The sequence below is a fragment of the Eptesicus fuscus genome, chromosome 18, assembly GCF_027574615.1.
Source record: "Eptesicus fuscus isolate TK198812 chromosome 18, DD_ASM_mEF_20220401, whole genome shotgun sequence".
NCBI classification, from domain to species: Eukaryota; Metazoa; Chordata; class Mammalia; order Chiroptera; family Vespertilionidae; genus Eptesicus; species Eptesicus fuscus.
The window spans coordinates 33562337-33576690 of NC_072490.1; positions in this window are offsets into that span (position 1 = coordinate 33562337).

A 14354-nucleotide genomic window follows, 5' to 3' on the forward strand; every position below is an offset into this window, starting at 1 on the left:
CTCATCCTTCCAACTATCTACATATCCATCCATCCATCCATCCATCCATCCATCCATCCATCCATCCATCCACCCACCATCCAGCCATCCAGCCATCTATCCACCCACCCATCACTCCACCTCCCATCAATCCACTCGTTTTCCTCCCTCCCTCCCTCCCTCCTTCCCTCCCTCCCTCCCTCCCTCCCTCCCTCCCTCCCTCCCTCCCTCCCTCCCTTCCTTCCTCCCTTCCTTCCTTCCTTCCTTCCTTCCTTCCTTCCTTCCTTCCTTCCTTCCTTCCCTCCTTCCTCCAGAGAAGTAAACCTGGCAGGCTGGGGCTGCTTTAGCTACGGCCTCCAGCTGCCCCTGACTACATTATAGGCCCTTGTCAGGGAGAGACTGGCCTGGCGGGTTCCCTTGTGCTTCCCACCCCCACACTCTGATTTATTTCACCCCCCACTCCCCATGTCCTTACCTGTTTGCCTTCTCTGCTTGTTCCACTTTTATCCTTCTCTCTCTCTCTCTCTCTCTCTCTCTCTCCCCCACCCCGTCACTGTCTTGCTCTTTCTTCATCTCTGACATAAACCAGGCACAGATCAATGACTCTGCCACTCAGACATTCGAGCATCCCTGACACAGACTACCCAGCTGGAAACATCTCAGAGACCAGCTTGTTCAACAGACGGATAGACAACTGAGGCCTGAATCTTACCAGGGTCACTCAGCAGGTAAGGGGGGTAAGAAATGCCTCCTACCCCCCGACTCAGAAGTGGGCCATCCTTAGAGCCTGGGGCAGGGACCCTTCTCTCCAGCTCCCACACCTGATAAACCCTTGAAACCACAGCTACACCCTAGGCTGGCTGGAGGAGCCGGTTGCCAAGGCCAAGGACTCGGCTTAGTGAACAATAAGCTCAAGGGAGAACACAAGGCACATCCCAGAAGAGGTGGTCAGGGAGGCGGATGTCACATGTGTGCCTCAGTTTCTCCATCTATCTCCCTCTGCCTCCGTGATCCCTCCAGTCCTTGGAGGGGAGAGCTGTGGCTGGGGGCACGTTTGTGGATTTACACAGACCCAGCTCCCGCCCCTCCCCCTGGCATGCACCCTCGGAGACCCCACATTTCCTGCTCTTCAGCTTTCCTCCTCAAACCTATTGGTGTACGGCCTGGGACACAGGTGTCCTCCTTGCTGTGTGGCCTTGGGAAAGTAAAGCCCCCTCTGGTGACAAACAGGTGTCGAGTTCCTGGCATTAATCTCTCTTGCCTCACTTTTTCCATCTATAAAATGGGACTAACAGCCCCTGCTGTAAAGCTGCTGTCAACTGTGAATTAGTTCCTATCTATGAGTGCCTAGAATGGTGCCTGGCCCTGAGGAGGTGCCATAGTCCTTTTCCTCTCGCTTGTTAGTGTTACAGTTATATTGACAGCAAGTGGCAGGGAGAACCAGGCTTCGGTTCTCCTTCCTCTGGCTGAGAAGATGCCCAATCTACGTGTGTTTGCTCTGGAGAAAGAGCTTAGGAAACTCCCAGCAGCTGATGCAGTGATCTTGCTAACAATGCCACCCAGAGGCCAGGAGGCCTGGACACTCATGCCATCTCTGCTAGGTGATCACAGGCAAGTCCCCGACTCACTCTGTGCCTCAGTTTCCCCACATAGACAATGATTTCACCCCAAAGCTCCTTCCAGCTATGTCTGCCATGATTAAAATCTGGGACATTTGGGCACAAAGCTCAGCCCAACTTTAAAAAAAGAAAAAGAAAAGATTTGTATTGATTTCAGAGAAGAAGAGGGGGGCGGGGCGGAGAGAGAAACATCAGTGATGAGAGAGAATAGAGAATCATTGATAAGCTGCCTCCTGCATGCCCCCCACTGGGGACCAAGCCCACAACTGGGCATATGCCCCGCAATCAAACTGGTGACCTCTTGGTTCCTGGGTCGATGCTCAACCACTGAGCAACACCCGGCCAGGCTCAGCCCAACTGTTTAAGTGTGAAATGTGTGGGCCACCACCCTTGCAGGGGGAGCAAGAGGAGAGAGGAGCAATTTGTGGTGGGACAGTGGGTTCTGCTGGCACTGAAGGACACCAGTGGGCGGGACTCATTGCCCCCCTGTCCTGGGTCAGATGAACCCCTCATGGGGCCTCTCTCAGCTCCAAACACTAACTTCCACAGGCGCTCTCTAAGCTCAGCTCAAATGCCCCTTCTTCGAGGAAGTGTTCTGGGCCCCCACCCCATGGCTGTCACCCCTCCCCCTGCCCTGCCCTCCATCCCTCTCCGGTTCTCTGCTGGTTGTCTTTTTCTCAGTCCCCCTATCCTTCCTCTTTCTCTTTGTCCCTGTCTCTCTTTGGCTGCCGTCTCTTTGCCACTCCCCCACCCATGCACTTACCAGCCGTACCCAGCTCAGCACCCACCCCCTGCCTCCCGCCTCTAGCTGCTGGAGTCCAGGGTGCGAGCCCCTCCAGCAGAGGACGAGACACACTCGCCTCCTTGTCCTGGACTTCAGTGTCAGTCCCGCTGTGGGCCCTGCCCCCTCCATCACCCCATCTAATCCCACCAGGGCTTAGACAGGACATGCAGCGAGCCAGGGTCGCACAAACCAACAGCGGCAGCACCCGGGCTGTCTGACCCAGCTCCCGAGCTCTTAAATCGACCTGTCACATCTCCATCTGGGCTGGGGTCCTTGAAGCACCTCATGATGGGTCTTTCTGAAGGCAGTGGGGGACATGAGAGGCAGAGAAAGACGGAGGCTCACACAGAGAAGCCAACAGGGTGAGAGGAAGGGACCAACAGGACCCGTGGCCCTTGGTGATACCCCAACAAGACTTCCCAGCAGGGCCTGCGTGGTCTGAGCCAAGCAGTCCCCAAGGGTGACCTGAATCGGCTCTTCCTGCCAGGTTTGAGTTCCCGTCAAGCCGGTGCCTCGTGCCTGAGTGACGACGTGAGGGTGGGCAGGCTCCCCTGGCAGAGGCACCCCTGGCAGGATGGGCAGGGGCCTGTGCCAGGCGCCAAGGGTTGCTGTTCTTTAGTGGTGGGCAGGCAGGGGTGGCTGTGGAAACTCTGAGAGAAGCAGCTGCCTCTCCCCTGAGAATGTGAAGGAGGAGGAAACGAGAGGAGGGGGGTTTCCTTGGGCCCCAGTCCTCGGGGTGACGTGCCTGCATGTCTGGGGCATGAGCTGACAGCCCGATTGCGTCCACGGCTGCATCCCAGGGCCCGCCCAGTGTGGGGCGGTGCCAGCAGCCAGTGCCCTGGGCTCCAGGATGCTCACGGGTGGGGGGGGGGGAGGGAGGGAGGCTCATAGGCTGGCCTCTGCCTGAGGGTGTGTGTGTGTGTGTGTGTGCAGGCTGTGCTCTGCCCAGGTCAGGGAGGGATGACACAGCCCATCTCCCTGGAGCCACATGAGGGTCTAGGCACCTCACAAAGCCCACCCCACAGGGGAGAAAAGAGAGGTGAGGAGAGTGGGGTGGCCCAGGATCACACAGACAGTTCCTGATCTGTGATTAGAGCCCCATCTGCCACAGCTTGTGGCCGTGTCCTCTGCCCTATCCTGACTCCTAATTCTCAGTCACTGTTGAGTGCCCCATTTAACATTTGGCCTATAGCAGATGTCCAGCGTTTGTTGAATGAATGAATGAGTGAATCTGGAGAAACCTGGGATAAGGTACCTCAGGATCATTGAATCTCAGATGCTCTAAACAAGGTTTGAGCCTTCCTCTAGGCAGGTACAATGATTATCCCCAAATTACAGATGAGGAAACTGAGGCTTAGCGTGGATTTTCTCATTCGTGCTCCAGGCAGGAGTTGTCTTATGGAACCACACTCTACCTTGTGACTTGTGACTTGTGTGTTGTGTCCCCACACTACCCCTGGGGTGGATGAGGCCCACAGGTGGATTTGGAGCTGGGGTGGTGTCTGACCACTGGGCAACCTTCCCAAATTGATGCCATGTCAAGGCCCCTCTCCCAGCCACTCCCTGAGAGCTGAGATGGTCCTAGGACTAGCCTGGCTTCATGGTCTCTTCCCTTTTCTTCACATAATTTAATATAGAAAGAGCATGTGAACATCATTTGAGGCTCAATGGGGTTTTTCTGCCACCTAGAAGCTGGTTGATCCCAGATGAGCCTTTAACCTCTCTGAGCCACTTTCCCATCTATAACATCAGAATCAAATTCATACCTCCTGAACCAGTGGGAGTTTAACACAGGAACAAAAGATTGAATTAGAGCCTCTCCGTGGAGTACCACTCAGCAGTGAAAAATGAACAAACCAGAGCTTCGGGTACCAACTCGATGAAGAAGGAGAAAAGGCAAGTTCCAGAAGAAAGTGTTCTGTGTGTTCCTCTTTATCTAGAGATCAAAGATGCGCAATATTTGGTATATAGTATTTGTATGTGTGTGTATATATGTATGTGTGTATGTATATATATATATATACTTAAACTAGAGGCCCGGTGCATGAAATTCATGTATGGGAGGCGGGGGGGGGGCATCCCTCAGCCCAGCCTGCACCCTCTCCTCCAATCTGGGACATCCCTCTCACAATCCAGGACTGCTGGCTCCCAACTGCTCGCCTGCCTGCCTTCCTGATTGCCCCTAACTGCCCTCCCCTGCCGGCCTGGTCACCCCTAACTGCCCTCCCCTGCAGGCCTGGTCCCCCGCAACGGCCCTCCCTTGCAGGCATGGTCCCCCCCAACTGCTCTCCCCTCCTGGCCTGATCGCCCAGAACTGCCCTCCCTTGCAGGCCTGGTCCCTCCCAACTGCCCTCCCCTGCTGGCCTGATCGCCCACAACTGCCTCCCCTGCTGGCCATCTTGTGGTGGCCATCTTGTGTCCACATGGGGGCAGCCATCTTTGACCACATGGGGGCAGCCATCTTGTGTGTTGGAGTGATGGTCAATTTGCATATTACTCTTTTATTAGATAGGATATTAATAGTTAAAGAACAAAAATACATTTTGAACAAGACTCGGTTACCTTTGTGAAGATGGAGAGGTATCCGGAGGTGTTCAATCTGTCCAAGGTACAGGTTTGCTAAAATCTGACCTTTCTCAGAATTAATTGTCCATCTTTCTAGGCAAGTGATAACGTTGAATGGGATGTGCATGGTGGCAGAGAAGGAGAACAGGGGCCAGGCCAAGTGATATTTTGAAGGTATATATATTATTGATTTCAGAGAGGAAGAGAGAGAGAAACATTAATGATGAGAGAGAATCACTGATCGGCTGCCTCCTGCACACCCTCTATAGGGATCAAGCCCACTCGAATCGAACCGTGATCTCCCGGAGGTTCATAGGTCATGCTCAACCACAGAGTGACACCCAGCCAGGCTTACAGGCATATTTTGACAGGACTTGCTTTGGGGTTGCATGTGCCTTTAGGCAACTGACTTGACCTCACTGAGCTCTGTTTCCTCACCTGTGAAATGGGTACAGGCCTGCATGGAGTGCAAGAAGACTTAGTGTATTGATGCCCCAAAAGTGCTCAGCATGATGCCTGGCTCACCGAGGCTCTTGTCCAGAAGTAGAGAGCCTTAATCACTGTGGTCTTTATGAGGTGGGTAGATGAGGGGAGGGGCCACGTGGGGGGCCCCATTAGCCCACTAGTTGGCCAGGGCTTTCACAGTTCCCCCCCATCTCCGAGGTGGGAGATCAGGCCTGGAGACACTTTGCTCCAAGCAATCCCTAAAAATCCCTCTCCATGTGACTCACAGGCCCTGCTAATCAGTCATATGGTTGACCTTGAGCTCCGAAGCTGAGCCACAAAAGTTCACACAACCCTCCTCCCACTGTTGTGAAGCTGTGGGCCTGGCGGTTCTCCTGCTGGTGGAGAAGAGAGGCCCGGCCAGCACCTGCAGCCCAGAGCATTCCAGAGAGCCGGACCAAGGGCGGCTGTGCCCACTTAAAAAGCCTGGGAATACCAGGTCTGGCTCTGTGACCTTGGCCTATCCTTACAGCTCTGAGCCTCGGTTTCCTCACCTGTTAACTAGGGACATGATGGTGCCCACTGCAATGGTTTTCCATCGCTTGGCTGGAATGAAGCTACTTTTACTGTTAGTATTCATCTCAAGGTTATCTCCAGGCCCTGTCCCTTACCCAATACTATAGTTTTAAGCACCATGAGATCTGTTTCATCCACTGCTAGCCAAAGAGTGGCCAGCGCAGGCCATGGCACATGGCACAGTATGTGATCAATTGCTTTGTAGGAATTGGGGGGAGGGTGGTTTCAGGAAGTCTCTGGCATCAGCCTGTGCCCATATCTGCTCTGACCCCTGTGTGACACTGCCCTCTGCCTGCCTAATTCTCTTGGACATTAAAACCAGCTCAAGACCCTCACCAGGTAGTTCAGTTGGCCCCAATGCACCAAGGTTGTGGGTTCAGTCCCCACACGGGGCACATACAAGATTCAACCAATGAATACGAAAATAAGTGGAACAACAAATCAATGTCTCTCTCTCTTTCTCAAAATCAATCAATAAATTAAAAACAAAAAACCAAACAAACAAACAAACCACCCACCAACAGCTCAAATGCCACCTCCTCCTGGAGCCTTCTCCTGATTGATTCCAGGCCAGGGCACTTTCTCTCTCCTCCTTGGTCCTGTTGCCCTTCATCCCAGCACCTCTGAAACATCTATCTGGCTATGAATTTGAGCCTTGGGGTGGTGTGTGATGTCCTTGCTAATTAGGCTTTGTCAGGGTTTGGTGGCTTTGCTCATCCCTTGCATGGCCCACAGGATTTGGTCCCCTAAAGACGCCTCTGAATGGATGAAGTTCTTTCTCTGCTGGACTGAGGCCAAGCCTTCTTACTTCACCCCTGCACGGGAAGGCTTGACACAGTAGCCAGCCCACAGGACAGGAGCATGGGCAAGCAGACAGAGGGTTGGAAGGGTTCTTCCCTGTTCATTGTGATCTGACTGCCCATGTGCCTCCCTATGGGTCCTGTGATTTTCTCCTCCTGTTATTCACACCCTTATACAGTCTCCACCCACACTGAATAGGGCTGGCCAGTGTAATGGACAAGATATTGCAGAAATGACCATGTGTGATTTCTGAGGTTAGGTCATATGGCGTTGCAGCTTCCTCCCTACGCTGGGACCGCTTCCTCTGGGGGAAGCCAGCATGGCAGCAGCCTGCAGAGGAGCCGAGGCCTCCCACCACCAGCAGGACTGACTTGCCAGCCCTGTATGTGGGCCATCCAGAAAGCAGAGCCTCAGGCCCCAAACAAGCCCTCTGATGACTGGAACCTCATGAGAGACCACACGGCCCCCTCCTAAGCCACTAAGCACCCAGCAAAGCAGCTCCAGAATTCCTGGCCCACAGTAAGCATGCCATGCAATCACTGTTTATTGTTTTGGGGGTAATTTGTTACACAGTGATGGATAACTGATACATATAATCATACAAATAACCAGGCTCCCACCACATTCCTAGGGGCCAACGGGATTTCAGGCAGGACTGCCCCTACGTCTCTGGGGGACTACTTGTTAGGTGCAGATGACATACAGGGGCCTGCCCCTGCCCCTCCCCCCCCCCACCCCCATGTGGGAATGCGTGAACCTGAGCCTTGGGGGCAGGGGAAGGAGGAGAGGAGCAAGCTCTCTATCCCAGGCCCCAAGCTGGGAACTTTCTGTCCCCAGGAGGCAGACCTAACTGTTCTCCACACTGTCTGTCACTCGGTGACAATGTGAATGGTGCTCCCCACGGGCAGAGAGGCCCCCCTGGTGACACATAGAGTTCAGGGAGGAGGGCAGAGAGAGCTGTTAATCAGAAATTGCTTCAGGGCCTGCTGGGTAACCAGGTCAGAATCTTGTTCTGTTTTTTTTTTTTTTTTAAATTGCAGCATCAAACCACAAAAGTCAGTTTCCCCGAATTCAGGCACACCCAGGTATGACTGGGACACCCCTCTGCCAGTCTCTAGACGCTCAGCTCAGGCCAAATAACAGCGACGGGGCACCTACCGAATGTAGGTGCGAGGCCAGCACAGCTCGACTCAGAATCAGCCACTCCACCCCACCACTGCTGCCAGCAGCATCACCTGCCCGGACTGGTGCAGTAGCCTTCCTGGTCTTCCTGCTTTAGTCCCCGCCCCCCCCTCTCCCCCACTACAGTCTGTTCTCCAAGTGGAGCTGGAAGAGGACTTTACGAATGGCAAATCAGACCATGTCAATTCCTGCTCAAAACCCCCTGACATCAAAACGGAAACTTACCTTAACAGGGGAATGAACTGGAGTGATTACCTGACCAGCCTGAGATCACTCACAATGGGAGCACCTGACATTGAGCCTCCTGGTGGGATGGGACATGAGGGGCACGGCCCCACCTGTGAAGTCTCACCTCGGCTTATTTAACTGTTTCAGTTCCTATAAAACCAGGGCAGGAAACAGGCTAAGTGACACAAGGACAACAACCACCAGCAATTCACCATCGCCAAACACACCCCAACATCCTCCCACAGGACAACAGGAAGTGACTTTCTCAGACATTCTCCTGAATGAGAGAAGTGCTGTGATTCCATCCATAGGAAGCTCTAGCACAGCCCGAACCAATCACTGTGACAGAAATGGGAGCTGGGGGTGCCTCAGGCGTGGGTAGGAGTTGCCTGAAAGCAGCTCAAGGGACAGTATGTGATCAATTGCTTTTCCGGAAAAATGCAAATGTTCTGTAGCTTGATCTGGGTGGTGATTATATATGAACAAAGTCACAGGGCTGCATACTAAAGATTTGTTCACTGAATGGGTGACATAACAGAGTAATCAAAGGACCCCCCAGTAGGGCTCAGTGGTTGAGCATCAGTTGACCTATGAACCAGGAGGTAACGATTCAATTCCTGGTCAGGGCACATGCCCGGGTTGTGGGCTCGATCCCCAGTGTGGGGCATGCAGAAGGCAGCTGATCAATGATTCTCTTTCATCATTGATGTTTCTCTCTCTCTCTCTCTCTCTCTCTCTCTCTCTCTCTCTCTCTATATATATATATATATATATATATATATATATATATATATGTATCAAGGCTCGTAGAGAGCTAGCACTCAGTGGTGCCTGAGAGCAGGGGAAGGTCAGATAAAGCGTTAGGAAGCGGGAACAGAGTGAGTGAGGACAAGGCATACATGTGGGCGAGGAGGATGGAAGAGGGGAGTTGGAAAGGAAGACATGGCCAGGTTTCAAGTCACCTGGAATGCCAAAGGGGGGCCTGTTCTTTGTTTTGCAGGCAATGGGGAGCCACTGAAGGTTCGGGGGGCAGGGCAGAAACAGTACAGAGCAAGAAAACTGGGGGGCAGGATGGAGGCCAGGAGACCACGGAGGAGGCTGGTGCAGAGCTGCAGACATGGAAGGAGACTCATAGTGGCTCAGAGGGCCAGGAGCTTGCGGGACACTTCTTTGGGGAGAATATTTCTACTTCCTGGGCGATGGGGCCTCATCTGTGAAATGGCACAGGGCTCTAGCGAGGACTGAAGTTCTCACTCAGCACAAGTTCGCCTTTTCGGGCCCTACTGTTCACTGCCACGCCTGGACACTTCCTATGCAGCAGCCTTGTGCTGAGAACTGCCCTCGCTTCAGGCTGCACTGACTTCCCGCAGCCACCTGTGAGGGCGTCTTAGTTGAAGGGTCTGGTACAAGGCACACAGCTAGGGAGGCTCCAGCCACCGTGTCCTGGAAACTGGGGCCTTTGCACCAGTGGCATGTGACCTCCTGGCTCGCAGCCCCACTGAGTTAGGCCAGCCCAGCTCAAGGACTCCTGGGACCTGCAGTGGCCGGCCGCAGATGACCCCGTCTCATCTCCAGCCCACTCCTGAGCCACTTCTCAGGTCCCCCAGCCCCACCTGTGTCCCAGCACTGCCTCACCTCCCAGACCCCCACCTCCCTCCTGACAGGGCTGCCCTTTAGGCCCTACAGAGGGATCTGAGCCTCTGGGAGGCCAAGAAAATAGGCCCAATGACAGCTGGCTTCTGCCAACCCCCAGGGCACAGCCAAGATGCAATTTTGGTCTCAAGGAAACCTCACACTTGGAAGAAGCACTTAGAGTCCTCCTGATGGGAACCAGGGAGGTCCGTGGCGAGTTGAGGAACTGCTGACTGATGCAATTCTATGAATCACTAAAATGGGCTCAGGGTGGCAGCTTTTTATAGCAGAACCAACGGTTGGCAACAACAACCTCAGGTATGCCAATTTTTGAAAGCCTCCTGGCTGACATCTTCTGAGATGCTCTGGGTGTGAGAGAGGGAGGACTCAAGTTTATGGCTTCTCAAGTTCATGCAGATTTGGAGATCCCTTGCGTCTAGGTACTATGTCCCTGCTGCTCAACATTCCCCCATTAGGACACGGACCCCCACCGGGCTTTATCTCCTATTTCTTTTTCATCTGAAAGCTCCCACCACCACGTGATTCTCCCCCTGGGAGATCAGGCTGTAGGGGCTGGGGAGGTGGTGCTGGTACAGGGGGCACTGAGAGGACTAGACTCTGGCCCAGCCTCAAGGAGCGCAGGAGTAATTGTACAAAATGCACTCTGACAAGACAGGTTAGCAACTTCTGTGACCTTTCAGGAGGAGCCATTAGCTTGGCCTGGGGAATAGGAGGGTGGACCTACAGAGGCACTGCTCACGCAGACACAGTGGAAAAATCCAATGAAAAGAGAAGCCTTTTGTGTGGCTGGTGGGAGAGTTGAGGAGAGATGGCTGGCACTCCAGGTCAAGAAATAGGACTGGGAGACCTGGAGGGCTGCCTGAGGGATTTGATCATTTGGCAATAATAGGGAGCCATTGATGATTCTTTAGCAAAAGAGTGACATGGCTTTGCCCCATGGGCTCAAGTGGAGGTGAAGCCAGAGAGGAGTGTATGGGCAGGGGCTGGGCAGAGGGGCAGAGCCTAAGTCAGGGACAGGGTTTCGGGCTCCCCCTATTTGGGACAGTCTCCTAAGGTGCCCTGCATCTGGGGGCCGAGAGTGACTTAGTGCTGACCAGGTGAGGCATTTAAGCCCCATCCAGGCGCAGGAAGAGGCCAAGAGCGAAGAGCCCCGGTATCTCAGCCGTTTATTGCACAGATGGGATAGCTGAGGTCCAAAGAGGGCCAGGGTCCCATACGAGTCTGTGGGAGTTCTAGGCCTCAACCCAGCGCTGCGAGCTCGGTCTGCTCAGACAGGCGCCCTCCTCCCTGCCTGCTCCGGAGTCAGGCCGCCAGTCCTGCCTCCGCTCCCCGGGTCTGTCACATGGGGGTAGATTGCTTCATTTTCCTGTTGATGATAGTAGCACCTGACTCCCTGGGCTACTGTGAGGATTAAATAAATTGACAGGTACAAGATCTAAGAGTAAGGGCTGGCACAGCAAGTGCCCAAGAGCATTCCTGTCACAGTTACCTCCCCCTTCCCTGCCTTTCCTCCCCCCCTTATCTTCCTTCCTGCCTCCACACCCACATACAACCCTTTCCCCCATTTTCTTTTTCCTTCTAAAACAAACAGGCATCCACTTGGTCAGGTGTGTTTTATGAAACAAAAAAGATCAAACTCACAGCTCCCAGGGGGATTTGCCAGCCAAAGGGAGCCTCTCACACCCACACTGCTCCCCACGGAGCTCTCCCCGCTTGGGGGGTCTCATGGCTTCTTCTCAGCAGAGAGCCTGGAGGGGTTGGCAGCTCTCACAGCTCCACGGTACAGGTGAATATGCCAAAGTGCAGAGGTGAGGTTACTTGCCCAAGGTCACACAGCTTGGAACTACGCAAGCTAGGGCTGTCCCACCCCATACGTAGCCTGTGTGCTGGGCCCCGGTGCTGTGTTGGGGACGGGCTAGCCCTTGGGGACATTCTACCCAAGGATATGTCACACATTCGTTTGTTCATTTATTCATTCATCATCTTCTATGTTTCCTCATGGATCTCACATTTCTTTAAATAATTTTTTTCCAATTGCAGTTGACATTCAATATTGTATTAGTTTCAGGTGTTCGGCATAGTGGTTATACATCCATATAACTTATGAAGTGATCCCCCCCTGACAGCATATGTAGTTATTACAATATTATTGACTATATTCCCTACGCTATGCTTTATATCCCCATGATTATTTTGTAACTGCCAATTTGTACTTCTTAATCTCTTGACCATTTCACCAGTCCCCCAACCCTCTCCCATCTGGCAACCATCAGTTTGTTTTCTGTATCTAGATCTCACTTTAAGTCTTAAAGATGTAAACTGTCCTTTTTACTTCTGTGTCCCCCAGTCCCTAGGAGCATATGAGGTGCTCCCAGATGGAAGTTAAAGAAACATATAAGAGGATATTTGTGAACACACTATGTCTACACTCCATGCGTTCACTTGCTTATCAGCTTATTCTTTGAGCTGCTGTGTTTAGTCTTCCATTCCCTGCAGTCCATGGAATCCCATCTTGCCAGGGGCACTCATGGTTGATCATCAGGTGGACACAGCCAGTTGTCCCTTGTCAATCCTCTTTCATTGAGCTTCCTTTGACTCCATTAACCTCCTCCTCCTTCAGGATAACCATGCTCTTCTTTTGGCTTCCATGATATGCCCTCTTCTGATTGTCTTCAACCTTCCGGCGCTCTTCTTCAGGCCCCTTTATGAGCTCCTCTTCTGAGGCCCTCTCCTTCAAGGTTGGGTCCTCTTATCTCTCAATGTACTTTCTCTCTAAATGTTCTTATAAATTCCCTGGGATCTAAAATGCTAATCAAGGAGTGTTTTCATGAAGGGCACCTAACTCCAAATCATCAACAGGAGCCCGTCCATAACTAAGACACGGAGAAGGGACCAATTTTTGGTGAAATGAAATTAGTGGCAAAAATCACCAAACCCACAAGAGGCCGCACCTTCCTTCTTTTACCTTTGATCACTAAAAAGCACTCAGACACAGGAGCAGAAGAACATCAATATTTAGTGGCCATCTTCTCAGTGCCTGGCACTGTCTAAAGTGTAACCTCATTTACTCCTCACCAGCCTACAGAGGATTGGAGTGGGAGGTATTAGTTAGTTTCAGCTGCATACCAAACATCCCAAAACTAAATGGCTTAAAACAATGACAGCTTATTTGACTTGTAATTCCGTGGGTTGATGATCTGGGCTTGGCTCAGCTGGGTGGTTCTTCGTTGGCCTGCTGGGCTCCCTCATAAGTCTGTGGTCAGCTGGCGGACCTCTCTCCACATGGTCTCTCATCCACCAGCAGCCTACCCCGGGCTTTTTTTACATGGCGGGGAGAAAAGTTCCAAGATAGCAAAAGCAGAAGCTGCAAAGCCTCTTGAGGCCCAGGCTGGAAACTGGTACAATGTCTCTACCACATTCAATGAGCCCAAGTAAGTGACGGGCCAGCCTGACTCCAGGGCAGTAGGGACAGATCCCCACCTTTGGATGGAGAGGACGATATGATATCATGGCCACGTCCTAATCTGCCACCTGGAATGCCTTCACTTTACAGAGGAGGCTGGAAGGGACAGAGCAGCCAGAGGGACTCCAGACCCAGACCTGCACCCCTTTGAACTTGGAAAGGCAGATCTCACTGGAGAGGCTGCTCCAAGGGGTCCCAGGCAGTTGGAAAACCCCAGGAACCAAAGCTCAGTGAGGGAGGATGGCCCAAGGTGCCCTGATGGTGGGGCAGGACCGTGACCCCCTGCTTTTCTTTCCCATGCTCTTTTGGTCTGGGCAGAGTTCCCCAAACTTTTGTTAGGTCTCCCTGTACACGTTTTCCTTTTGCTACAACTCACCTGTTATGGGTTGAACTGTGTCCCCCGAAAAGATATGTTGAAATCCTAACCCCTGGTGTCTGTGAATCTGACCTTATTTGGAAATAGGGTCCGTGCAGATATAATCAAGTTAAGATGAGGTCACCAGGGTGGCCCCAATCCAATAGGACTGGTGTCCTTATAAGAAGAGGGAAATCTGGACACAGGAGGATGGCCATGTGAGGTCAGAGACACACAGGAGGATGCCATGTGACGATAGAAGCAGAGAGTGGAAAGATGACGCTGCAAACTAAGGTATGCCAAGGATGAATGGAAACCACCGGAAGCTGGGCAGGGTCGAGGCAGGCGTTTCCTCAGAGCCCCAGAGGGAGTGTGGCCCTGTGGCACGTCAATCTGGGACTCTGGCCTCCGAACTATGAGAGAATGGATTTCTGCTGTTCGCCCCCAGTTTGTGGTGCTTTGTTTTGGTCACCCTGTGACACTCATACACCTCCTATATCATTACTCATTTAATTTTTTTCCTTTCAAATGCACTCATTTTTAAACAACTTGCACACATTTTGCTACAAAGTAAATCTCCCGTAGCTGCTATAAATGGAAGACCACAATACTTTCCATAAATAGAGGATGCCTTAAAAATAAAGACAATGAAAACCAGACAATCTAGCCGGGTGCAGTTGCCCAATGTCTTTGATCTGGGGATGG